This window comes from Mercenaria mercenaria, unplaced genomic scaffold (assembly GCF_021730395.1).
Source record: "Mercenaria mercenaria strain notata unplaced genomic scaffold, MADL_Memer_1 contig_4965, whole genome shotgun sequence".
In the NCBI taxonomy this organism is placed as follows: domain Eukaryota; kingdom Metazoa; phylum Mollusca; class Bivalvia; order Venerida; family Veneridae; genus Mercenaria; species Mercenaria mercenaria.
Window position 1 is genome coordinate 12121 of NW_026463237.1, and position 26693 is coordinate 38813.

Consider the following 26693-nt stretch of genomic DNA (forward strand, 5'->3'; position numbering starts at 1 on the left):
AGACCCCCGGGGTCAAAATTGACCCCGCACCAGGGGTCACTTGATTTTACATAGGAAAACTTTAAAAAATCTTCTTCTCAAAAAGCAGAAGACCTAGAGCTTAGATATTTGACATGTAGCATTGCCTAGTGGACCTCTACTAAAGTTGTTCAAATCATGACCCCCGGGGTCAAAATTGACCCTGCCCTAGGGGTCGCTTCATTTTACATATGAAAATCTTCAAAAATTTTCTTAAAATAAACCAGAAGGCCTACAGCTTAGATATTTCACATGTAGCATTGCCTAGTGGACCTTTACAACATTTATTCAAATCATGACCCCAGGGTCAAAATTGACCCCGCCCCAGGGGTCACTTGATTTTACATAGGAAAATCTTCAAAAAATTTCTAAAAATAAACCAGAAGGCCTAGGTCTTAGATATTTGACATGTAGCATTGCCTAGTAGACTACAAAATTTCTTCAAATCATGACCCCTGGGGTCAAATTGGCCCTGCCCCATGGGGTTACTTGATTGTATATAGAAAAGTCTTCAATATTTTCTAAAAATAAACCAGAAGGCCTAGAGCTTAGATATTCGACATGTATCATTGCCTAGTGGACCTCTACAAAATTTGTTCAAATCTTGACCCCCCAGGGTCAAATTGACCCAGCCCCAGGGGTTACTTTATTGTACATGGGGAAATCATTATAAATTTGCTTAAAATAAACCAGAAGGCCTAGATCTTAGATATTTGATATGTAACATTGCCTAGTCGACTTCTACAAACTTTGTTCAAATCATGACCCCCGGGGTAAAATTGGCCCCGCCCTAGGGGTTACTTGATTGTACATTGGAAAATTTTCTAAAAATCATCAGTTTGACATTTGAAACATATTACTCTGGTGAGCGATCCAGGGTCATCATGACCCTCTTGTTTCAGAAAGTGCTATAAAAAAGGATTACATGGCTTAGATATTTATTTTAAAGGACTCGAACAACTGATGCAAGTCTAAACAACCCTTGCCCTGGGGTATGACTGTGTGGGATGTTTAGAAAATGTCAAATGTAGCCTGTCTTTTTCAGGTTGATAATTAATGGAGTAGAGAAACAGCATTAACAATAGTAGAAGCATGTCTTACCCTGGGTATAGAAGCGTGTATTTCTCTAGGCATAGACCATCATCTGACAGAGATTCAAAAGGTATTATGTTTAAAAATTTGGTTTTAGTTGTTAAACAGGTTTCAGTTCAACCCTTGAATTGATGCATGGTAGTGCATTTAGTTTTAACGGATAGGGTTAGGGAGCTACGTAACACAGGTGCGTATCTAGGACATTTTTCATAATACACAAGGGTGGTGTACGGGGTTATGGGGGTATCCTCTTCCATGAATTTTTTAAAGCGAGGACGACAAATGGTGCATTTTGGCGTATATTTGAAGTAAAAACAGTGAGCTGAATTCTTGTTCTTTCTTGAGTAAATTTCATACAAAATGTATCATTTTACTAGACCTACATGCTTGTGAAATACACAGCAGATATGCCAGTAGACTTTTAGTGACTTTTTATTAGCTCACCTGAGCACAAAGTGCTCATCGTGAACTATTATGATCATGCTGTGTCTGTCGTGCGTGCGTTCGTTCGTCTGTCCATCTGTCTGTCTGTCCGTCTGTTAGTAATTTCATGTCTGCTCTGTAACTCTTGAATGCCTTTATTATGACGCTTCTTTTTTCATACATAATATTATGTAATGTGTCATAATAAATATAAAAAAAATATTAGTCAATAAAAACACAATATGTTAAAAATTTTGACTTTCATAGCCAAATTTAGTATCAAAATGATTGTCTTGAAATCAGGATTATGTTTTTCATAATTTCAATATTCAGTTTTTCTCTTTGTTCCAAAGATCTTAAAACTCACAAAAAATTCTTATATGTTTTGTTAAAACATTGTCTGGTATGTAAGGCAGCTTTTTAATCCTTGAATGTTGTTACTATCTTATGGCTTCCATTAGCACCTTTAATTAGCCCACCATCATCAGATGGTGGGCTATTAAAATCACTCTGCGTCCGTGGTCCGTCCGTCCGTCATTCCATCCGTACGTCCGTCCGTTAACAATTTCTTGTTATCGCATCTCCTCAGAAACTACTGGGGGGATTTTGACCAAACTTTGTCAGAATGATGTATTGGTACCCTAGTTGTGTCCCCCTGAAAATCAGACTGGTTCAACAATTTATGAGTGAGTTATGGCCCTTTGTTTATTTCTATAATTTACATAGATTTATATAGGGAAAAACTTTGAAAACCTTCTTGTCCAAAACCACAGTGCCTAGGGCTTTGATATTTGGTATGAAGCATTATCTAGTGGTCCTCTACCAAGATGATTCAAATTATTTCTCTGGGGTCAAATATGGCCCCGCCCTGGGGGTCACATGGTTTATATAGACTTATATAGGGAAAAACTTTGAAAAACCTCTTGTCCAAAACCACAGGGCCTAGGGCTTTGATATTTTATATGTGACATCATCTAGTGGTCTTCAACTAAGATTGTTCAAATTATACCCCTAGGGTCAAATATGGCCCCAACCTGGGGGTCATATGGTTAACATAGACTTATATAGGGAAAAACTTTGAAAATCTTCTTGTCCAAACCACAAAGCCTAGGGCTTTGATACTTGTAATGTAGCATCATCTAGTGGTTCTCTACCAAGTTTGTTCAAATTATCCCCCTAGGGTCAAATATGGCCCCGCCCCGGGGGTCACATGGTTCATATAGACTTATATAGGGAAAAGCTTTTAAAATCTTCTTGTCAATAACTACAACATTCAAATTTGGACCACATGTATATTTTTGAGTGACAAGATGAACCTTGACATGAGTTGACCTTGATTTTGACCTAGTGACCTACTTTCACATTTCTGTAGCTACAGCCTTCAAATTTGGACCACATGCATAGTTTTGTGCACTTGAAAAAACTTTGACCTTGATTTTGACCTAGTGACCTACTTCCACATTTTTGAAGGTACAGGTATCAAATTTGGACCATATGCATAGTTCCCTGTTTCAAAATGAAATTTGACCTTGATTTTGACCCAGTGACCTACTTTCTCATTTCTCAAGCTACAGCCTTCAAATTTGGACCACATGCATGGTTTTATGTACCGAAACAAACTTTGACCTTTACATTGACCTCGTGACCTACTTTCACATTTTTGAAGGTACAAGCTTCAAATTTGGACCACATGCATAGTTCTATATTCTGAAATAAAATTTGACCTTGATTTTGACCTAGTGACCTACTTTCACATTTCTCAAGATACAGCCTTCAAATTTGGACCACATGCATAGTTTTGTGTACCGAAATGAACTTTGACCTTAAGATTGACCTAGTGACCTACTTTCACATTTCTGTAGCTACAGGCTTCAAATTTAGACCACATGCATAGGATTGTGTACCGAAACAAACTTTGACCTTGACATTGACGTAGTGACCTACTTTCACATTTTTGAAGGTACAGGCTTCAGATTTGGACCACATGCATAGATTTGTGTTCTGAAGTGAAATTTGACCCTTGATTTTGACCTAGTGACCTACTTACACATTTCTCAAGCTAAGCCTTCAAATTTGGACCACTTGCATAGTTTTGTGTACCGAATTAAACTTTGACCTTTAGATTGATCTAGTGACTTACTTTCACATTTCTCAAGCTACAGCTTTCGAATTTGGACCACATGCACAGTGTTGTGTACGGAAATGAAATTTGACCTTGAGCTAGTCAGTAAGTCTTGAAATTTGGAACACTCAAAAATGGCACATTGGTGGGCGCCAAGATCACTCTGTGATCTCTTGTTCTATTAAGGATGTTTGTCTTTAGAATAGGCTTTCAGCTTTGTATAAGTTGATAAGTTCTCACCTTGTGAGGTATTAAGTTATATTGGTGAAAATACCTTCAAGCCAGGGAATTCTCAAATTCTGTGGCACCTCCCACTCTGTACCATGTGATCAAATCAGACCAATAATTAACTATTTGTTTCAATGAACCAATCATCTATGAAAATGATAAGTAACCTTTTGATTGGTTATTTAGTTTTTTTTAAGTTTGAGTTGTGGAACTCTATTATTGAGGAGTTGATTCTGGACCTCCAGACAGTTAACATGTGAAGAGAGTTTTTTTATTCTGGACCTCCAGAGAGTTTACATGTAAAAATAGTTAATGTTGGACCTCCAACGAGTCAACACATACAAAGTAGAGATTAAGTTAATTTTGGATTTCCAAAGTCTCAAGCTATTCTTTATGAATCTTATATATTCTGGACCTCCAGAAAGTGATCTAAGAATTGTGGATTACAAGTGATTTATTGAGGACTTCCTCTTTAGTGTTTAGAACTGTATGTTATGTTTATAAAGAATCAGGATTTCCTGTGGACATAGTGATGAATAAAAGGTCAACACAAATCTGTCTACTTCTTGCATCCCACACGGACACAAGTGAAAGGGTTGCTCGTTCCCCAGTAAACCCTTTCATAACATTTTTGGTGGAGTCAATCCTGGGCAAGTGACTATTTAGCTCACTTAACGATCTTGGTGCCTATGTGTTTGTGTGGAAAAAGTGGACTTACTTTATTTGTCAATTTGAGCTAAAATTATTCCCCATTCAAAATGTCAAATATGTGCAGAAGATGTGGACTGTTTCATCTAGCTTACAAATGCCCAGCTTGGAATTCCAGATGCTACAGATGTGGAACATTAGGACATTTGGCAAGACAATGCTTCAAGAATTGCAACTTTTCAAATTCCCTTCTGTACGAACGTAAGAAGAAAAGAGACACCGAGAGGATGACAAATTTCATCAGAATGAAGAACATGCAAAATCTTCCATTTTTTGGACTTGAAACTAGTGAAATCATTAATCTCTTTCCAAAGCATGAAAATGCTAATATAGCCTTTATCAAAATCATGAAAAACATTCAACAGAAGCATGAAGAGAAATCATCCAGCCTGGAAACAGAAAATAATAAACTTCAAACTCTAGTAAATGATTTACAGAATAAAGTGCTTAAGGAACAGAGACGTTGTTTTGCCATTGAAAATTCCAAAAATGAAGCTGATTATTTGATTGAAAAGATGAAAGAAGAACTTAATCAAAGTGCTCTTGTTTTTATTTGGCAGATCTGTTTTTTTGTCCACTTACAATAATTTTTTTTATGCCCCCACTTTGGGGGGGCGGGGAGGCGGCCGGGATATAGATTTGCCTTTGCCCGTCTGTCCGAGCACACGATTGGTACCTTATGTGGTAGGAGGTGTGGCCTAGGACAATAGAAATCCTTTGTATTAATTCCGTAACCACTTAATTCTTTTGTTCCTTAAGTCCTTAAGTGGTCATTCTATTGTTTTCAAACAGTGGAATGACCACCTATTACATGAATCGTATGGATGTCCGTCCGTCTGTCCTTCCAAGAATGTTGTGTCGCGCCTAGCTCCAAAAGTATTTGACGTAGAGTCACAAAACTTTACAGGAATGTTGGTCAGCATGACATTGTGTAGTTGTGGACCTGGGGTTTCGCGTCCCAATTCATTCAGTCGTGTCGGAGTTATGGCCCCTGACTTAGAAAAAATTGTTTTCAAACAGTGGAATGACCACCTATATATAATACATGAATCGTATGGGTGTCCTTCCAAGAATGTTGTGTCGCGCGTAGCTCCAAAAGTATTTGACCTAGAGTCACCAAAGTTTACAGGAATGTTGGTCAGCAGGTGCAGTTGTGCACCTGGGGTTTTGCGTCCCAAGAAAGCATAATTATATGTTTATATGTACATTATATATGGTTATTTTTTTTTAAGCTCACCTGAGCCAAAGGCTCTTGGTGAGCTTTTGTGGCCGCTCAATGGCCGTCGTCCGTTGTGTGTCATGTGTCCGTCAACATTTTCTAAAAAAATCTTCTTGAAAACCACTGGGCAGAATTACACCAAACTTCACAGGAATGATCCTTGGATGGCCCCCTTTCAAAATTGTTCAAAGAATTGAATTCCATGCAGAACTTCGGTTGCCATGGCAACCAAAAGGAAAAACTTTCAAAATCTTCTGGTCCAAAACCGCAAGGCATAGAGCCTTGATATTTGGCATGTGACATTATCTAATGGTCCTCTATGAAGATTGTTCAAATTGTGCCCCTGGGGTGAAAAGAGGCCCTGCCCCGGGGGTTCAAAGTTTTACATAGACTTGTATTAGAAAAAATCTTCTTATCTGAAACCGCAAGACCTAGGCCGGCCTTTGATATTTGGTATGAAGCATTGCCTTGTGGTCCTCTACCAAGATTGTTCAAATTATGCCCCAAGGGTGAAAAGATGCCCTGTCCTGGGGGGTCTCAAGTTTTACAACATATAGGAAAAAACTTCTTGCCTGAAACTGCAAGGCCTAGGCTTTTGATATTTGGTATGCTTAATTGCCTTGTGGTCCTCTATCAAAATTGTTCAAATTATGCCCCTTGGGTGAAAAGAGGCCCTGCCCTGAAGGTCCCAAATTTAACATAGACTTATATAGGGAAAAAATAAAAATCTTCATTGCTGAAAGTTCAAAGCCTAGGGCTTTAATATTTGGTATGTAGCATTGCCTAGTGTATCTCTAACAAGATTGTTCAAATTATGCCCCTGGGATGAAAAGAGGCCCCGTCCTGGGGGTCACGTGTTTTATGAGTTATATAGGAATGAATACTTCAAAAATTACCAGATGATATTTCCTAGACTGTTTAATTATAATTACCTGATGACCCCAAGCGATTAGGAGTCCCTTGACTCTGACTTTGACCTACTTTCTTGCTTTTTGTGACCCCCCCCCCCCCCCCCCCCCGTGAGTGGTGGGGGGGCATATAGATTTGGTCTTGTCCGTGTGTGCGTCAGCCCATATGTCCGTCCATCCGTGTGTGCGTCCGTCCGTCCGTCCGAAGTTCGTGATGCGCCTAGCTCAAAAAGTATTTGATATAAATTGATGAAACCTTACATGAGTCTTTATCATGATATGAACTTGTGCACCTCCAATTTTTCGTCTGGCTCTGCCCCCTAATTTGAGAGTTATGGCCCCTGAAATAGTCAAAAATGCACATTTTTACCTTGTGACATGCCTAGCTCAAAAAGTATTTGATATAGTTTCATGAAACCTTGCATGAATCTTTATCATGATTAGAACTTGCGCACCTCCTATTTTTTGTCTGGCTCCTTTCCCTATTTTTAGCCCACCATCATCAGATGGTGGGCTATTCAAATCACTCTGCGTCCGTGGTCTGTCATCCGTCCGTCCGTCCGTCATTCCGTCCGTCTGTCCTTCCGTTAACAATTTCTCGTTATCGCATCTCCTCAGAAACTACTGGGGGATTTTGACCAAACTTTGTCAGAATGATGTATTGGTACCCTAGTTGTGTCCCCCTGAAAATCAGACTGGTTCAACAATTTTTGAATGAGTTATGGCCCTTTGTTTATTTCTATAATTTACATAGATTTATATAGGGAAAAACTTTGAAAATCTTCTTGTTCAAAACCACAGAGCCTAGGGCTTTGATATTTGGTATGAAGCATCATCTAGTGGTCCTCTACCAAGATGATTCAAATTATTTCCCTTGGGTCTAATATGGCCCCGCCCCGGGGGTCACATGGTTTACATAGACTTATATAGGGAAAAACTTTGAAAATCTTCTGGTCCAAACCACAAAGACTAGGGCTTTGGCATTTGTAATGTAGCATCATATAGTGGTTCTCTACCAAGTTTGTTCAAATTATCCCCCTAGGGTCAAATATGGCCCCGCCCTGGGGGTCACATGGTTCATATAGACTTGTATAGGGAAAAGCTTTTAAAATCTTTTTGTCAATAACCTACAACATTCAGATTTGGACCACATGTATGGTTTTGAGTGGCAAGATGGACCTTACACGAGTTGACCGTGATTTTGACCTAATGACCTACTTTCACATTTCTGTAGCTACAGCCTTCAAATTTGGACCACATGCGTAGTTTTGTGCACTGAAAAAAAACATTGACCTTGACATTGACCTAGTGACCTACTTTCACATTTTTGAAGGTACAGGCTTCAAATTTGGACCACTTGCATAGTTTCGTGTTCTGAAATGAAATTTGACCTTGATTTTGACCTAGTGACCTACTTTCACATTTCTCAAGCTACAGCCTTCAAATTTGGACCACATGCATAGTTTTGTGTACCGAAACAAACCTTGACCTTTACATTGACCTAGTGATCGACTATCACATTTCTGAAGGTACAGTCTTCAAATTTGGACCACATGCATAGTTCTGTGTTCCGAAATAAAATTTGACCTTGATTTTGACCTAGTGACCTACTTTCACATTTCTCGAGCTAAAGCCTTCAAATTTGGACAACTTGCATAGTTTTGTGTACCGAAATGAACTTTGACCTTAAGATTGACCTAGTGACCTACTTTCACATTTCTGTAGCTACAGGCTCCAAATTTGGACCACATGCATAGGTTGTGTACCGAAACAAACTTTGACCTTGACATTGACCTAGTGACCTACTTTCACATTTTTGAAGGTGCAGGCTTTAAATTTGGACCACATGCATAGATTTGTGTTCTGAAGTGTAATTTTACCTTGATTTTGGCCTAGTGACCAACTTTCACATTTCTCAAGCTACAGCCTTCAAATTTGGACCACTTGCATAGTTTTATGTACCGAAATAAACTTTGACCTTAAGATTGACCTAGTGACCTACTTTCAAATTTCTCAAACTACAGCCTTCAAACTTGATGCACATGCATAGTTTTGTGTACAAAGAACTTTGTCCTTGAAATTGATCTAGTGACCTACTTTCACTTTTCTCAAGCTACAGCTTTCGAATTTGGACCACATGCACAGTGATGTGTACGGAAATGAAATTTGACCTTGAGCTAGTCATTAAGTCTTGAAATTTGGAACACTCAAAAATGGCACATTGGGGGGCGCCAAGATCACTCTGTGATCTCTTGTTAGAGTTATGGCCCCTGAAATAGTCAAAATTGCACATTTTCACCTTGTGACACGCCTAGCTCAAAAAGTATTTGATATAGATTCATGAAACCTTGCATGAGTCTTAGTCATGACATGAACTTATGCACCTCCTATTTTTGATTTTGGTCTGCCCCTATTTTTCTAGTTATGGCCCCTGAAATAGTAAAAAAAGCCCATTTTCACCTTGCGACACAACTAGCTCAAAAAGTAGTTCATATAGATTCATGAAACCTTGCATGAGTCTTAACCATGATATGACCTTGTGCACCTCCTATTTTTTGTCTGGCTGCACCCCCTATTTCAGAGTTATGGCCACTGAAATAGGAAAAAATGCCAATTTTCACCTTGTGACGTGCGCAGCTCAAAAAATATTTAACATAAATTGATTTAACCTTATTTGAGTCTTTATCATGATATTTACCTACGTCAGACATGGGGTAATGCAAAAATGTAATTGTAATGCATTACAATGCATTACAATTTTGAAAGTAATTAAATGTAATGTGTAATGCAGTCTTTTTTGCATTACATGTAGTTGTTATTCAATGCATTACAGTTTCAAAAATATGTGTAATGCAAGACTTAGTGCATTACAGTGCATTACATTACATTAGTAAAAATGGTTAGAAAAAAGTGTATGTGTAAAAAAATGTACTGGTGTTGGTTGTATATAGAAATGTATCAGATTAACAGTAATAAACATAAAGCAAATTAATACCAGGAAATATTGCATTTTTAACAAAGCATTATATGAAAAACAAATCAACATTATAAGAAAATATCTTATTTGCCCATTCAGTTAAGCTGAGTAAATTTTTACAATACCCAATTACCTGCTTATAACTGTAAAAGTGACAATCACAGTTGTCAAAAGCTATCAATTAAGTCTTTATCTTAACCCATCTATTGTGCACTGTAAGAAGATAATTTAACCACTGACCATGGAGCTTTATATGCAAATGCTTGCTGAGAGGTGTTAACAATTAAGTGATAATTGGTCATGTCCATCAGGTGAAAAATACCTGTTTATTATTGTGTTCAAATATAGTTGCAAAAATGAATAGCCTTGATCAGTTCGATATTCCACAAATGTATTTGACCAGAGCTGTCAGTGGACAGCGCACTCGACTATTCTCAGTGCTTGATAGTATAATATAAGCAATGAGTAAAACTTTAACATTACAATAAGCATATTCTAAGTCAAAAAGGGGCCATAATTCAGTCAAAATGCTTGATAGAGTTGCCTCCTCCTTTTTACAGACTGGGGTCATGATGGTAAACAAGTATGCCAAATATGAAAGCAATATCTCAATGGACTTTGAAAATATTTGGGGTGGCACGCAAACTTTAACATTTATTCTAAGTCGAAAGGGGCCATAATTCAGTCAAATGCTTGATAGAGTTGCCTCCTCCTTTTTACAGACTGGGGTCATGATGGTAAACAAGTATGCCAAATATGAAAGCAATATCTCAATGGACTTTGAAAATATCTGGGGTGGTATGCAAACTTTAACATTTGTGTGACGCTCACGCCAACACCAGGGCGAGTAGGATAGCTCCCCTTTTCTTCGAATAGTCGAGCTAAAAATGAGACGTTTCAGGCAAAGTGCTGCCATTGTTCCTCTGTTATATCAGGAAGCTACCGGATAACATTGTATTGTACATAAATATATGTCATGGTGATTTAATCATCAAAATTGAGAAAAATGTAATTGTAATTTAATGCATTACAGGTCCAAAGTAATTGTAATGTAATGCATTACAAATGTGAAATACATGTAATTGTAATTGAATGCACTGTTTTGGCAATGTAATTGTAATTAAATACATTACAATCTCAAGTAATTCACCCCATGTCTGACCTGCGCACCTTCTATTTTTTGTCTGGCTTCGCCCCCTATTTTCAGAGGTATGGCCCCTAAAATAGTCAAAAATGCACATTTACACCTTTTGACGCACCTAGCTCAAAAAGTGTTTAATATAAATGGTTGAAAACTTGCATAAGTCTTTATCATGATATAAACTTGCACACCTCTTATTTTTTGGCTGGCTCCACCCCATATTTTTAAAGTTATGGCCTCTGAAATAGTAAAAAAATGCACATTTCCACATAATTATGTGCCTGGCTCAAAAAGTATTTAATGTAAATTCATGAAACCTTGCTTGAGTCTTTATCATGATGTGACCTTTCACACTTGGCATACATCTTGAGAATCTTTGCACTTATTACAGAGTTATGGCCCTTGAAATAGCCAAAATAGTGGATTTTTTGTTTGTGATGCTCATAGCTCAAAAATATATGGCCTAAAATAATGAATCCTTTTTTAGCTCACCTGTCACATAGTGACAAGGTGAGCTTTTGTGATCACCCTTCATCTGTCGTCCGTCGTCCGTCCGTCCGTGCGTGCGTCAACAATTTCTTGTCTGCACGATAGTGGTTTCATTTATGATTTTATTTTAACCAAACTTGCACACAACTTGTATCACCATAAGATCTCGGTTCCTTTCTTGAACTGGCCAGATCCCATTATGGGTTCCAGAGTTATGGCCCCTGAAAGGGCCAAAATCAGCTATTTTGACCTTGTCTGCACAATAGCAGCTTTATTTATGATTTGATTTTTACCAAACTGGCACACAACTTGTATCACCATAAGATCTTGGTTCCTTTCTTGAACTGGCCAGATCCCTTTATGGGTTCCAGAGTTATGGCCCCTGAAAGGGCCAGAATTAGCTATTTTGACATTGTCTGCACAATAGCAGCTTCATTTATGATTTGATTTTAACCAAACTTGCACACAACTTGTATCACTATAAGATCTTGGTTCCTTTCTTGAACTGGCTAGATTCCTTTATGGGTTCCAGAGTTATGGCCCCTGAAAGGACCAGAATTAGCTATTTTGACATTGTCTGCACAATAGCAACTTTATTTATGATTTGAATTTAATCAAACTTGCACAAAACTTGTGTTGCCATAAGATCTCAGTTCCTTTGTTGAACCGGCCAGATCCCATAATGGGTTCCAGAGTTATTGCCCCTGAAAGGGCCAAAATTAGCTATTTTGACCTTGTCTGCACAATAGCAACTTCATTTATGATTTGATTTTAACCAAACTTGCACACAACTTGTATCACCATAAGATCTTGGTTCCTTTTTTGAACTGGCCAGATTCCATCATGGGTTCCAGAGTTATGGCCCCTTAAAGGTCCAAAATTGGCTATTTTGGCTTTTGCAGCCATATAGAGACTTCATTTATGGTTTTATTTGATACAAACTTCCAAAATATCTTCAACAGCAATAAATCTTGGATTCCATGACAAATCAGATCCAATCATAGGTTCCAGAGTTATTTTATATCTGATTACCTCCCCTGATTGTAGTCAAAATGGATTTATATCAGTAAGTACTTATAGGACTTATTTGAAATTTCATTATTGTCATTAGTTGGACTGAGCCAATCAGGGTAGATAACTATGGACCGATTTTATGTCAAATTACCTCCCTTTATTTCAAATTAAAATGGGTATATCTCCGTAACTAATGAAGATACTGATCTGAAATTTCATTTATGTCAACAGATTTATTTGGCAGATCCTTCTTTTGTTCACTTACAATAATTTTCTTTTTAATTACTTCCCTTTTACGTTAATATAAATAGCTTATTTTTAGTAACTTTTTAATTATTGGCCGTAGAGAAAAACCGAGACCACTTTTCTGTGGTACAACATGGATGGTACCTCCAATTTTTAGGTGTATTTTGACATATCTGTACCTTGTAAGAATTTTTTTTTCTTTTTGGTTAAATTTCTTTCCTTTGTTGTTCCTGTCCTTTGGACTTAGATATTTTTTCTGAGGACCTTCTTGTCCTCAAGTGCAATGATAACAGGTGAGCGATATAGGGCCATCATGGCCCTCTTGTATATAATGTTTGTTTAGGCTAAACCTGATTAACACTGCAAACATTAATATACCAATGGGGGGGGGGGGGGGGGTGCGCACACCCTGTATCCTACAGACACATTCTAGTTAAGATACAGCCTTGAAATTTGGATGACATGTACAGTTTTGCACCCTTATCTTAAAACTGACATTCAGTGACCATGAATGTGACCTACTGACCTACTTTCTAATATTTAAGCATCAGTTTGCCATTTGAAACATGTGGCTCATATTACTCAGGTGAGCGATTCAGGGTCATCATGACCCTCTTGTTTAAATAGCAACATATTGTTTTCCCAAAGTTGATCTGTGTGCTTTGTCAAGTAGTGTGGGCATCTGTGTCCCATGGACACATTTCTAGTTTTGAATTACTTCCCTTTTATGTTACTATAAATAGCTTATTTTGAAACTTTTTTATTATTGGCCATAGGGAAAAACCGAGACCATGTTTTTGAGGTACAACATGTAGGGTACCTCCAATTTAGGTGTATTTTGACATACCTGTACCTGGTAAGGATTTTTTTGTGGACTTAGAATATTTTTTGTGGATTTTTAAAAAAAAATTTCTTCCCTTTGTTGTTCCTGTCCTTTGGGCTTCAACAGTCAAGTTCTTTAAATTTTGCTCCCATCCTCGAATGTAACCCTTCGGGCGTAGTGTGAACCTGTCTGTAATGGCCAGCCTAAGGTCCAACATGAACCTTTATATAGTGCCCACAAAAAGACCCAAATTTGCAAACTAACAGACACTGCAGCTTTACATATGGCACGCCATAATTCATAAACTGAAATATTACATTGGAAATAAATCAGTGAATAATGCATGGAACAATATAACTAGAGCACATAATTTCACACAATTAGTAGATAAACCCCATACATGTGATAAGTTCAGAATCCCAAAACTGGAGGTTTGCCATTTTTCAGCTGGAGTTGGGGTCTCAAAACCGGGAGGTTTTTTATCGACATAAATTAAGCGCGCGGACACAAAACTTAGAGACAAAATCCAACATTTTAGGCCAAACAATAACGCATAATTATGTCTACACCAGAAGAAACAATCCTCATAACTCTTGATTTGAATTTTGATGGAGTTATGCCACTTTTTAACTTAATTTTTTGGTTAAAGTTTTAATGTCCAATATCTCTGTTACATTCAAAGCTATTGACTGTTATGTCCCTTTTACTGGCAAACCTTTAAAAACTGAGAAAAGTCGAACATGCTGTCTTACAGAAGCTCCCTCTTGTTAGCCCACCATCATCAGATGGTGGGCTATTCAAATCACTCTGCGTCCGTGGTCCGTCGTCCGTCAGTCAGTCCGAGCTCACATTTGCATACTTAGGTGGCTATAGGAACAATAGGTAACTGTACTTTTTCTTTGATGTCATTCATTCCGTAAGGCTTTTATGTGGCTATTTTTCTCTTACGTGGCTAAAAGAACAATAGAGAGAACAAAAGAGTAGCCACATAAGTATCCAATCACTTGCCCCTCATCGATATGGGTTCGAGCCTCACTCGGGGCATTGAATTCTTCATGTGAGGAAGCCATCCAGCTGGCTTACGGAAGGTCGGTGGTTCTACCCAGGTGCCCGCTCGTGATGAAATAATGCATGGAGGGGCACCTGTGGTCTTCCTCCACCATTAAAGCTGGAAAGTCGCCATATGACCTATCATGTGTCGGTGCGACGTTAAATCCAAAAAAAAAACAATATAAGTATCCATATGTAGGAACGTCCGTCCGTCCTTCCGTCCGTTAACAATTTCTCGTTATCGCATCTCCTCAGAAACTACCAGGGGGATTTTGACCAAACTTTGTCAGAATGATGTATTGGTACCCTAGTTGTGTCCCCCTGAAAATCAGACTGGTTCAACAATTGTTTAGTAAGTTTTGGCCCTTTGTTTATTTCTCTAATTTACATAGATTTATATATGGAAAAACTTCGAAAATCTTGTCTTAAACCACAGAGCCTAGGGCTTTGATATTTGGTATGAAGCATAATCTAGTGGTCCTCTACCAAGATGATTCAAATTATTTCCCTGGGGTCTAAAATGGCCCCGCCCTGGGGGCCACCTAGTTTATATAGACTTATATAGGGAAAAAAATTGAAAAACCTCTTGTTCAAAACCACAGGGCCTAGGGCTTTGATATTTTGTATGTGACATCATCTAGTGATCTTCTAAGATTGTTCAAATTATCCCCCTAGGGTCAAATATGGCCTCGCCCCGGGGGTCACATGGTTTACATAGACATATAGGGAGAAACTTTGAAAATCTTCTTGTCAAAACCACAAAGCCTAGGGCTTTGGCATTTGTAATGTAGCATCATCTAGTGGTTCTCTACCAAGTTTGTTCAAATTATTCCCCTAGGGTCAAATATGGCCCCGCCCTGGGGGTCACATTGTTCATATAGACCAAAATCTAAATTGGAAAAATCAAATTGACAAAATACTAAAAAAGTGTAATTCATTACTTTATCTTTTGCTAAGAATTAAATTCTGTCTGAACTTATACGCCCGCAAATTATTCTACAATGCTTATATTTTACCCTATTTGGATTACTGTAGCACAATTTGGGGAAACTGCAACTCACAACTGCAAAATGATCTGATTAAATTCCAGAAAAGGGCTGCAAGAATTTTACTTGACAAACCATTTGATACCCCTTCAAATGAACTCTTCAAGGAACTCCATTGGATGACTTTCCCGGAAAGAGTTGATTATAAAAAAGCTGTAACAGTCTATAAAGCATTGCAAACAGAATCTCAAAATTGTCCAGACTACTTAAAGAATAAATTCAAATATGTTAATAATAATAAACTCAGGTCATCACAGCAACAACTTCTTTATATTCCAAAGCCAAATTTAGAATTTTTCAGGAAATCATTAAATTATTCAGGACCGAAACTGTGGAATGACATTCCTTTACATGTAAGATCTTCTGCATCTAGTACAGAATTCAAAAGAAGATATATCCAATGGAAGTTTCCTGGTTGGACAAACTGACAATTAAAATATATTGTTTTTATTCTGTGCTGTTGATTATGTAAAATCTATCTGTTTTGTTCTTTGTTCATGTTGTTAATATGTAAAAATTTAATGTATTATGTTATTATGTTTAGGTCCTTATGGAAATTTTTCTGTACTTCTGGTTTTGTAAAATGTATCTGTTTTGTTCTTTATTTATGTTGTCGTACCATGTTGTAAATATGTAAAATGTATCGTGTTATTACGTTGAGGCCCATACGGAAGATTGCTTCGGCAAGTATGCTGCCTCGTTAAATGAAGTCTTTATTATTATTATTATTATTATTATTATTATTATTATATAGGGAAAAGCTTTTAAAATCTTCTTGTCAATAACCTACAACATTCAAATTTGGACCACATGTATGGTTTTGAGTGGCAAGATGAACCTTGACATGAGTTGACCTTGATTTTGACCTAGTGACCTACTTTCACATTTCTGCAGCTACAGCCTTAAAATTTGGACCACATGCATAGTTTTGTGCACTGAAAAAAACTTCGACTTTGACATTGACCTAGTGACCTACTTTCACATTTTTGAAGGTACAGGCTTCAAATTTGGACCACATGCATAGTTTCGTGTTCCGAAATGAAATTTGACTTTGATTTTGACCTAGTGACCTACTTTCACATTTCTCAAGCTACAGCCTTCAGATTTGGACCACATGCATAGTTTTGTGAACCGAAACAAACTTTGACCTTGACATTGACCTAGTGACCTACTTCCACATTTTGAAGGTACAGGCTTAAAATTTGGACCACATGCATAGTTCTGTGTTCCAAAATTAAATTTGACCTTGATTTTGACCTAGTGACCTACTTTCACATTTCTTGAGCTACAGCCTTCAAATTTGGACCACTTGCATAGTTTTGTGTACCGAAATGAACTTTGACCTTAAGATTGACCTAGTACTTACTTTCACATTTCTATAGCTACAGGCTTCAAATTTAAACCACATGCATATGATTGTGTACTGAAACAAACTTTGACCTTGACATTGACCTAGTGACCTACTTTCACATTTTTGAAGGTACAGGCTTTAAATTTGGACCACATGCATAGATTTGTGTTCTGAAGTGTAATTTGACCTTGATTTTGACCTAGTGACCTACTTTAACATTTCTCAAGCTACAGCCTTCAAATTTGGACCACTTGCATAGTTTTGTGTACCGAAATGAACTTTGACCTTAAGATTGACGTAGTGATCTACTTTAAAATTTCTCAAACTATACAGCCTTCAAACTTGATGCACATGCATAGTTTTGTGTACAAAGAACTTTGTCCTTGCAATTGATCTAGTGACCTACTTTCACATTTCTCAAGCTATAGCTTTCGAATTTGGACCACTTGTATAGTTTTGTGTACCGAAACAAACTTTTACCTTGACATTGACCTAGTGACCTACTTTCACATTTTTGAAGGTACAGGCTTTAAATTTGGACCACATGCATAGATTTGTGTTCTGAAGTGTAATTTGACCTTGATTTTGACCTAGTGACCTACTTTAACATTTCTCAAGCTACAGCCTTCAAATTTGGACCACTTGCATAGTTTTGTGTACCAAAATAAACTTTGACCTTAAGATTGACCTAGTGACCTACTTTCAAATTTCTCAAACTACAGCCTTCAAACTTGATGCACATGCATAGTTTTGTGTACAAAGAACTTTGTCCTTGCAATTGATCTAGTGACCTACTTTCACATTTCTCAAGCTACACCGAGTCTCAACGTAAGCGTTGACCGGTGGTATAATTACGTGCGAGCAGGGCGCTTTTTGCGGTTGTTTTTACCGGTCAAGGTAATGTTTTCCTTCGCAGTTTTTTCGTTTTTAAAGCTTTGTTATTGGGAATTGGCCGAGGTTGTCCTACAATGAACGCGCTTTGATGGGGATGTATCGTAATTTTCATATCATTTGTATTTTTTTCTAACATTCAGGAAATATTCACTAAAAAACACGTATTTGCCTACCGCCCCTTAGTTTTCTCGTTGTAAATGGATAAATTACTGTTAAAATGTCTCGTATTTTCATCATACCTGTGCGATATACCCACTTTAACAGATTGGTCACCGTTGTATGCAGTTTCAAAAATACCTAGCCCGGCAAAACACGGTCGTCGGCGAAGGTTTTGTCTTACGTCCGAGTCGGTGGTACACCAAAATAAAAATGCATACGTACGAGCGGGTGGAATTTATGAAAAACGTTATTTTCTTGACTTTTCAGGATCCGACAGTGGACAAAAGTCATTTTAATCAATATATAGACTAACTTTTCATGTTTTTTATTATTGTGAACAGTCATTTTAACATATTTAGCAGGTTTATATTACCGAATAGTAATGTATTCTTTTGCGAACGCCAGACTATTGTTTGCCCATGTGTATTAATTCTAGATCTACTATTAGTACACTTTTTCAGAATAAAAAAGCGCGGCGTAATAATGGCGGAATAGTTCTGTTATATAAAGCGTCTTTGAAAAATGGGATATCAGTTGTAAGGAACAATTTTGATACTATTGTGTGGATAAAGCTGAATAAGATCTTCTTTTCGTTTAAGGAAGATGTCTTTATATGTGGTGCATACATATGGGGTGAACGTTCACCGGCTTATAATATTGTTAACTGTAATTTATTTGAGATTTTAGAATCTGATATTAATCATTTTCAAGAGTTAGGCACAGTATTCGTCTCTGGAGATTTTAATGGAAGGATAGGAGTGAAACAAGACTTTATCGATAATGAAATGTTTATTACGTCCTTGGATGCAGAGGCGCATTGTCTACATGTTGAAACTGGGAGATATGGACGTAATCGTCTTGAAAGAAGCGATAGACTGTGTCTTGTGTGTGGTGAAAATAGACTGGTAGAGGATGGATATCATTTTACTTTGATTTGTCCTAAATATGCTAATTTAAGAAAAACTCTAATACCACAATACTACTGGAAGAGACCAAGTATGTGGAAACTAATTGAACTGTTTAGTGCCAAAAATAACAAAACTTTAAATAAACTTTCAACTTATATCCAAGAAGCATTAAAAATTAGAGACTCTTTATTAAATGTTCAGCTGAATGCTTGAGAGAAATTTGATCACTCTCCTTTTCATCTTTATAAGTACTCTTATATGCTTATATGTTTGTATATGTTTGTATATTATGTAGACCTTGATTTACTCTTTTTCATACATATGACGGATGAGGAACTTGTATGTTCAAATCCTAGCAATAAAATTCTGTTTTGTTCTGTTCATAATTTATACATAAAAGCAAACAATTAATTCTTTGTACAGCTGCTGCGCCCCTCTTGTAATTCATAGCTATAGGCCTCAAGTATGAAACCTTAATATGTTAAAATGACTGTACACAATGAAGAAACATGAAATGGTAGTGTATATATTGATAAAAATGACTTTTGTCCACTGTCGGGTCCTGAAAAGTCAAGAAAATAACGTTTTTCATAAATTCCACCCGCTCGTACGTATGCATTTTTATTTTGGTGTACCACCGACTCAGACGTAAGACAAAACCTTCGCCGACGACCGGGTTTTGCCGGGCTAAGTATTTTCAAAACTGCATACAACGGTGACCAATCTGTTAAAGTGGGTATATCGCACAGGTATGACGAAAATACGAGACATTTTAACAGTAATTTATCCATTTACAACGAGAAAACTAAGGGGCGGTAGGCAAATACGTGTTTTTTAGTGAATATTTCCTGAATGTTAGAAAAAAATACAAATGGTATGAAAATTTCGATACATCCCCATCAAAGCGCGTTCATTGTAGGTCATCCTCGGCCAATTCTCAATAACAAAGCTTTAAAAATGAAAAAACTGCGAAGGAAAACATTAGCTTGACTGATAAAAACAACCGCAAAAAGCGCCCTGCTCGCACGTAATTATACCACCGGTCAACGCTTACGTTGAGACTCGGTGAAGCTACAGCTTTCGAATTTGGACTACATGCACAGTGTTGTGTACGGAAATGAAATTTGACCTTGAGCAAGTCAGTAAGTCTTGAAATTTGGAACACTCAAAAATGGCACATTGGTGGGTGCCAAGATCACTCTGTGATCTCTTGTTCTACATGTAACTTTAAACTTTCTTAGTTCTTCATTTGTAGAAACAAAGTCTCAATTTAGGTCTGAAATGGTGGTGAACATGCATTAACATTATTCTACTCGAGGACTGAGAAAAAAAACGAAGCTCTAAATTGGTCTGAACACAACTCATAAATTATTAAATTCCTTACCCCACCCACTTTCGTATAAAAATACTGATCATAAATGATTTTGACATGAAAAACAGAAAACAGAAATGCATCAGCATGTATTTACCCTTACCAAACTAATGTAGATTGATGCTGTCAAATAAATGAGTGTGTGTTTTCATCCAATTTTCAATGAAATATGTCCAATTGTAGTAGCAAATTAATTTGGTAAATATTGGAAGAAAATGGCATAACTGCATAAGGGGAGATAACATTCATGTTCTAAAAATAGTAATGGGTTGGTTTTTCCGACAATTATTTATGTGACTTTATTACCGAACAAAACTTTTCTTTGAATAATCAAAAATTCATTTCAGCTGGGAATTATTTCTTATGACTAGGAGTATTTTGCTTCAAATTGGTAAAAAATGGAGCCTAACTGTAGAGACCGTACCATAGCTCTTCGCATTCTTCGATTTTTCAAAAAAAGTGGTTTTTACAAGAGCACCGGTTACGTTTAAAAAAGTAAACAACGGACTCTGTCTGTAAATTATTTGAATGAATGAATGATCGTCGATCTTAGTCATAATATTGATTGACAGTGAATGCGAATGACTCCTTGTGTTGCAGAAAGGTATTTAGTTTGTAACTGTAATTTCCTATCAATTGATATCCTCTCGAAACTGGTAAAGTAATTCCTTATATTTGGACAAAGCCCATTGTCTTTGCCATTCGCCAGCTGCTAAAAAGGCAAATATATAAGATTCAGTGTAAGTTATATTTCACTGGTACTACCAGTTAGTAAGTTCATACTCTAAAAAGCACGTCAGAGAAATTTGGGCAGTTTTGACCGATTAAAACGTTTACAGCATTAGATTACAGGGTTTGCACAGGCCTTGAAAAGTCCTTGAATTCGATGGTAGTCCTTGAAAACTCCTTGAAAATGACAAAAACCCTAAAAAACCTGGAAAAGTACTTGAATTTTGAAAAAAAAACTGCTTGAATTTGACCTTTCACTCCTTGAAAACATTCTGTCCATAACTTTGCTTTGCAAAATGAATAAGGCTTAAAATAAATCGGACAAAATGAAAATAAATTCTTGAAATTGCCGGATCGGGTCACTCATTGATTTCCTCGTATGCTATGGTAGTGGTCTACGGCCGCATTTTATCGATATTTACACAGAGTGCTATTTCTACTGTATCACCATTTGTATATTTCCGTTTCCTTTTAAATATTTCGGTGAATAATAACTCGCATTTTTTTGCTGTTTGCGAGTGTTTCCAGTGAATTTAAAATGAGTAAGAAAATAAACATGTTAGCTCAAGTAAGTGGGAGACAAAGGACGAATATAAACAGTGGCTGAAGCGCTATAAAGCAGACTGAACGAAGGGTATATGACGTCCTATGACAAAATTCTTGACGTATCAACAGTGGGAGTGCGCTAAAAAGTCACAAGAAAAGCATTAAACATCAGCAAAATAGTGAATCACATCAATCTAACAATCCAATTACGTCATTTTCGAAGGTGTGACAAGTGATGGTTGTTTTATTTTTGCATTACATGATGAACACAATAAAAACTCGTTAAAAGTTGTTCAGATTAGGTCACGGTTTTGAAAAAAAAATAGTCCTTGAAAAATTGTAAATAGTCCCTGAAAAGTACTTGAATTTTGTCTCTGATATTCTGTATGAACCATGGATTATATTTTTTCTTTACACGAAAATTGCCGTTAGGTAACAAAGCGAATACGCCGATAATCCGGAGTAGGCTGATTATGTGTTATTGTCACAAAACTGTTCCAGTTCACGTAATGTAATCGATGCACTTAAACTGCCTAGCTATAGCTACTGCTGTTGTAGGGAAGAGGTAGAGTGTCTGCCTCAGGTGTGAGAGGTCCTGGGTTCGAGTCCCAGTTACAGCTTAACAATTTTCATTCTGCTACAGCATCTTTTTGCTGTTCCAGTTGTTCTATATTTTTAGCACATAGTATCATGGGTCATTATTTAGAAATCCAGATCACAGTTGAATGTTAAATCAAATGCACCCAAGAAGAAAATATTCGCTATATTATCTCTTTGATGTTTCTGCTCTCCAGGTTCAAGAAGAGTTACGTTTCCTTGATCACAAAATTTTCTTTTACATGAAAATATTAAATGCTCATAATTCTACGTTTTTCCTTAAAATATTGTCAATATATCTATTTTTGAGAAATATATGGACATTTGTGTTCATTTCAAAGCTTTTTAACTTCATACCTATGATTTGAAAAACTTAGGTACTATCTCTACTAACTGGCATTGAGAATGGGCCGATATTTGGCCCCGTGAGACAGGTGGAAAAGGCCCTGCTTGTCTAATCCCTTATCAAAACAAACAATCATGTTATCAAAATTCACCTGTGAAAAACAACTCTTTCCTCCTGCTACATGTGTGTCAAACATGTATAATACACAACAGTTGGTGACACTTTGATTTACTGTGTAAAAATGTTTGGCACTCCTCAGTAATTATCAACCCAGTCATAATACTGATTTTTTTTTGAAAAGCGGGAGAATTATGGTTTTGGTCGGGAGACGGGAGGCATGGTGAAAAAAACGGGATTTTGACTCTCCTGCACGGGAGATCACATGTATGTAAACCCACATGAGTAACAACTTATCAACTATTTATATTGACCATTTATATATACTGTGAAATCATTAATATTCCTTGGGGACCAATTTTCGTGGATTTCGTGGTTGAGTCAATCCACAAAATTTAATCCCCACAAACAAATAAAATTCCCATTCATTTTATGTTCAAAAGTTGAAATCCACAAATTCAAATCCCCATGAAATTGCCGTTTTGACCAAAACCAAAAAATTTAGTGACCACAAAATTAAATGATTTTACAGTAAATCAGCCTCAAACATTATGTACAAATACCCCATCTCACATTAATTTTAGTGACCACTTTCCTGTCTGTTTCACCAGAAAAGTTGTAACTACAACTAAAAATGGCCCACCACATTCAACATTGCTATGGATCATCACTGACCTAAAAAGGAACGGGAGACAATCAAAATCCCCTTGATCAAAATCCCCTACACTGAAAAATGACAGGGTGTTACAAAATCCCCTTCATACTTTTGCAGGGGATATCATAATCCCCTCTGTGATTTTTACTTATTTCATCAAGTTCAAATACAACTATATACAACTTAAAAGTCTATTGCATAAAGCACGTAAATACAATGCCTTTAGTACACATAATATAATTTGGAGCACTGATATCTATATATCTATAATGTTAATCACAGAGGGGATTATGATACCCCCTGCAAATGTGCGAAGGGGATTTTGTAACACCCAGTCATTTTTCAGTGGAGGGGATTTTGATCAAGGGGATTTTGATATACACTCAAAAGGAACATCAAGTTCAATATAAATATCAACCTGAGATTGGTTTAACTCAGAAATAAAAGACATTATTAAGTTGAAATACAATGCTAAAAGATCATCTAAACTTATAGAAACACATTTATTTTATACTAACTGGTGAAATACAGTGAAACCTGTCTATAAAGACCACCCATGGGAGGGCCAAAATGTGGTCTTTATTGGCAGGTGGTCTTTATTCACAGGTTAAAATACACTGTAAATGTTGAAATGGGAAACAAAACATGTGGTCTTTAGAGCCAGGTGGTCTCTGTTCAGAGTTGGTCTTTAACACAGGTTTGACTGTACTGAAAAATATTAGTGAGATATTTGTCTGTATCACTCACACTGCCAAACTTCTTTTTTTCCAGATGAAATCATCTCCCTTGAAATGTATTCTTTAATTACCTCCATTTATTGTTTTTGAATTACTGGTACCCTATGATTATCCTAATACTCAAGCCATACAATCATAATTATTATGTCTGAAAATTAAAACCTGTATATAGCAGTCACTTGTCTATAGTGGTTTCTAATCTTCTACTGAAATGCATATCAGAAATAAGTAAAAAATGTTTCTTGTTATGAATTTCTGAATTCATAATTTCAAAAGTAATTTTATACACAACAGAATGTGCATAATTTGTTTTCACAAATTCATTACATTTTTAAACAAGTGAAAAAATTCTAATACAGATTAACATGGTACATTTAATATGTCCGTGATCAAATATTATATGGTACAGCCTTTCAAAACCCAGATCTTTTAAAGGCACATGCTAGTTTTTCCGGACAGGTCAATATTTACCCAAACACTGTGCCAATTTAGTTTTGTGTTTCTAATTGATGTAGCTCACTACAGTGTTGGAGCGGTTTTCTGCATATGCCAGGAAGTGACTATCTAATGTGGCATATGGCAAAAATTCGCAAATTATTGTATGTTCCCATGCATTTAATGTAAAATATGTATAATATACTGACTAAATGTAAGGGTAAGTATCACCATGGTTACAAAATATATACATTTTTAAGTACATTTAGTTCAAATTGCTTCAATCCGACATATACTGGAGTCTGTAATTTATACCAGTGCTCGAACTCTGCATTGAGTCACAGCTGTTTCAAATCCCGTACCGTACCCATACCGTACATCCATATTCGTAAACTATAGGTTTTGTTCGGAGAAAGGCAGAAACTTTCGTTGTTTTATGACATCAAAATGCTTCAGAAACACCTTAAAATCCACTTATTAAGAAATCTGCCATTTGATAATTTGATTTATTATACCTCACATAACTGTTCAATGCAAATTTCCCATTAGTTTAACTTGAATAATATATCATATTCCCCAGTGATTTTATATCACATGCACAAAATGGTTATTTTCAATTTCTGCGCAGTTGATATGATCCATAATTTCATATCGCATGCGCAACAGTGTTATTTTGTTTTTCTGCGCATGTTATATTATTTTTTCGTATCACCCATTGAGAGATTGACTTGTTTGTTTGTTTTGGGTTTAACGCCGTTTTTCAACAGTATTTCAGTTACGTAACGGCGGGCAGTTAACCAGTGTTTCTGGATTCTGTACCAGTACAAACCTGTTCTCCGCAAGTAACTGCCAACTTCCCCACATGAATTATCAGAGGTGGAGGATGTCTTTTATCAAGTCGTCACGGAGAACATACGCTCCGCCCGAGGATCGAACTCGCGACCCCGTGATCCGTAGACCAACGCTCTCCCTACTGAGCTAAGCGGGCGGGTGATACTTTTGCATTTATTAAAAGAGTGACTCGATTAATTTTCAGACGAGGCGCATATATAATTATACTTTAGGATTAAATTACCCTTTTCTGCTGCTCTTGCATGTGCGAACACGGCCGAATTTTCTTTTTTATGCTACGTGCAAAATATTTCGAAAACAATTTTTCATCAAATTTTGAATCGAAACTACCACAATATTAAAGTCTGGAAATGATCTAACTAAGAAAATGAGTGCTCTCACTTATATGTTTCATTTAGAAAAAAGAAAGTTATCGCCGTTTTTCTAACGCTACTGATTGACGCAATGTTAAAATATTAGAATAAATATAGGGGTCAGGTATAAACGTCTTGATTAAATCTATCAAAAAAGTCTTATTACACGGCAAAGTCGCCACAAATTATAAGTGCTAACAAGTAAAGACTCCTTAATTCTGTCTTCATTACTAGTATTTGGTTAGTAATTACTTTTTAATGTTAAATAAATTACTATGTTGATTTTCCAGTAAATGCTTTGACCTTTATAATCTTTCGGTATAATAAAATAAATATTGCATTCCTGAGAGGGTGATTTGAAAAATGTTCACCGCGAGATATATGAATATTGACCAAGGCGCTATATTTATATAATATCTCTAATACAGTGTTCACACTAGCAGATCTGTTTTATTTTTATCAGGCACTAATTGGCTATAATTGGTATTAGACATTTAAAACCTATCAAAATATAATCTAGTTTGCATCCACACTAGGCAAAGAAATGTGGTTTAAATATATACATGCAATATTGGAAGTTAACAAATATTTTGCAATAAGCAAAAAAAGGTAACAAAGAAGGAGGCTAACAGAAACAAGAAGGAGTCATCAATGTTTAAACTTCTGTGTTCATCTAAGAATTCCTGTTCATTCCATCTATAGTCCATTTTGAGCATCAGCATGACTCCATATCGAAATTTAATGTTTGTATTTCATCAACACTCCAATTACTTTTGCCAGCCATAGCATCAATTGTTTGATACAAAAGAGAAACACATGGTATTCTTCTGCCAAAAGGTAAGATCTGTGGATTTGGGATTGTAAAACCAGTTATAACTCACAGTTACGTTCACACTTGTAAAATAATGTAGTATTACTTTTTAATATGGTATTAAAACCACCTCCCGAGGTAGTTTTAATGCTACATTACAGAAACCACTTGACCTTTACATAATTCACGGTTTAAACCACATATAGTGTGGACGCAAACGAGTTTAAAAAATAAACCCAAGTTAATATGGGATTAAAAACGTAGTCTGAACACGGTATTAGTCATTTGCTCAAACACTGAAAAAGTATTTCGTACCAACCTGCGTTG

At 36.5% G+C, this 26693-nt stretch overlaps 1 long non-coding RNA gene across 1 annotated transcript in view; it reads left to right on the forward strand.

The window, feature by feature from the left end:
- The first annotated feature begins 1061 nt into the window (after positions 1-1061).
- Positions 1062-26693, forward strand: part of LOC128554357 (uncharacterized) — a 58348-nt gene continuing 32716 nt past the window's right edge. Inside the window, exon 1 of the long non-coding RNA XR_008369582.1 lies at positions 1062-1180. This is a non-coding gene — a long non-coding RNA (uncharacterized LOC128554357). The remainder of the gene's footprint in view (positions 1181-26693) is intronic.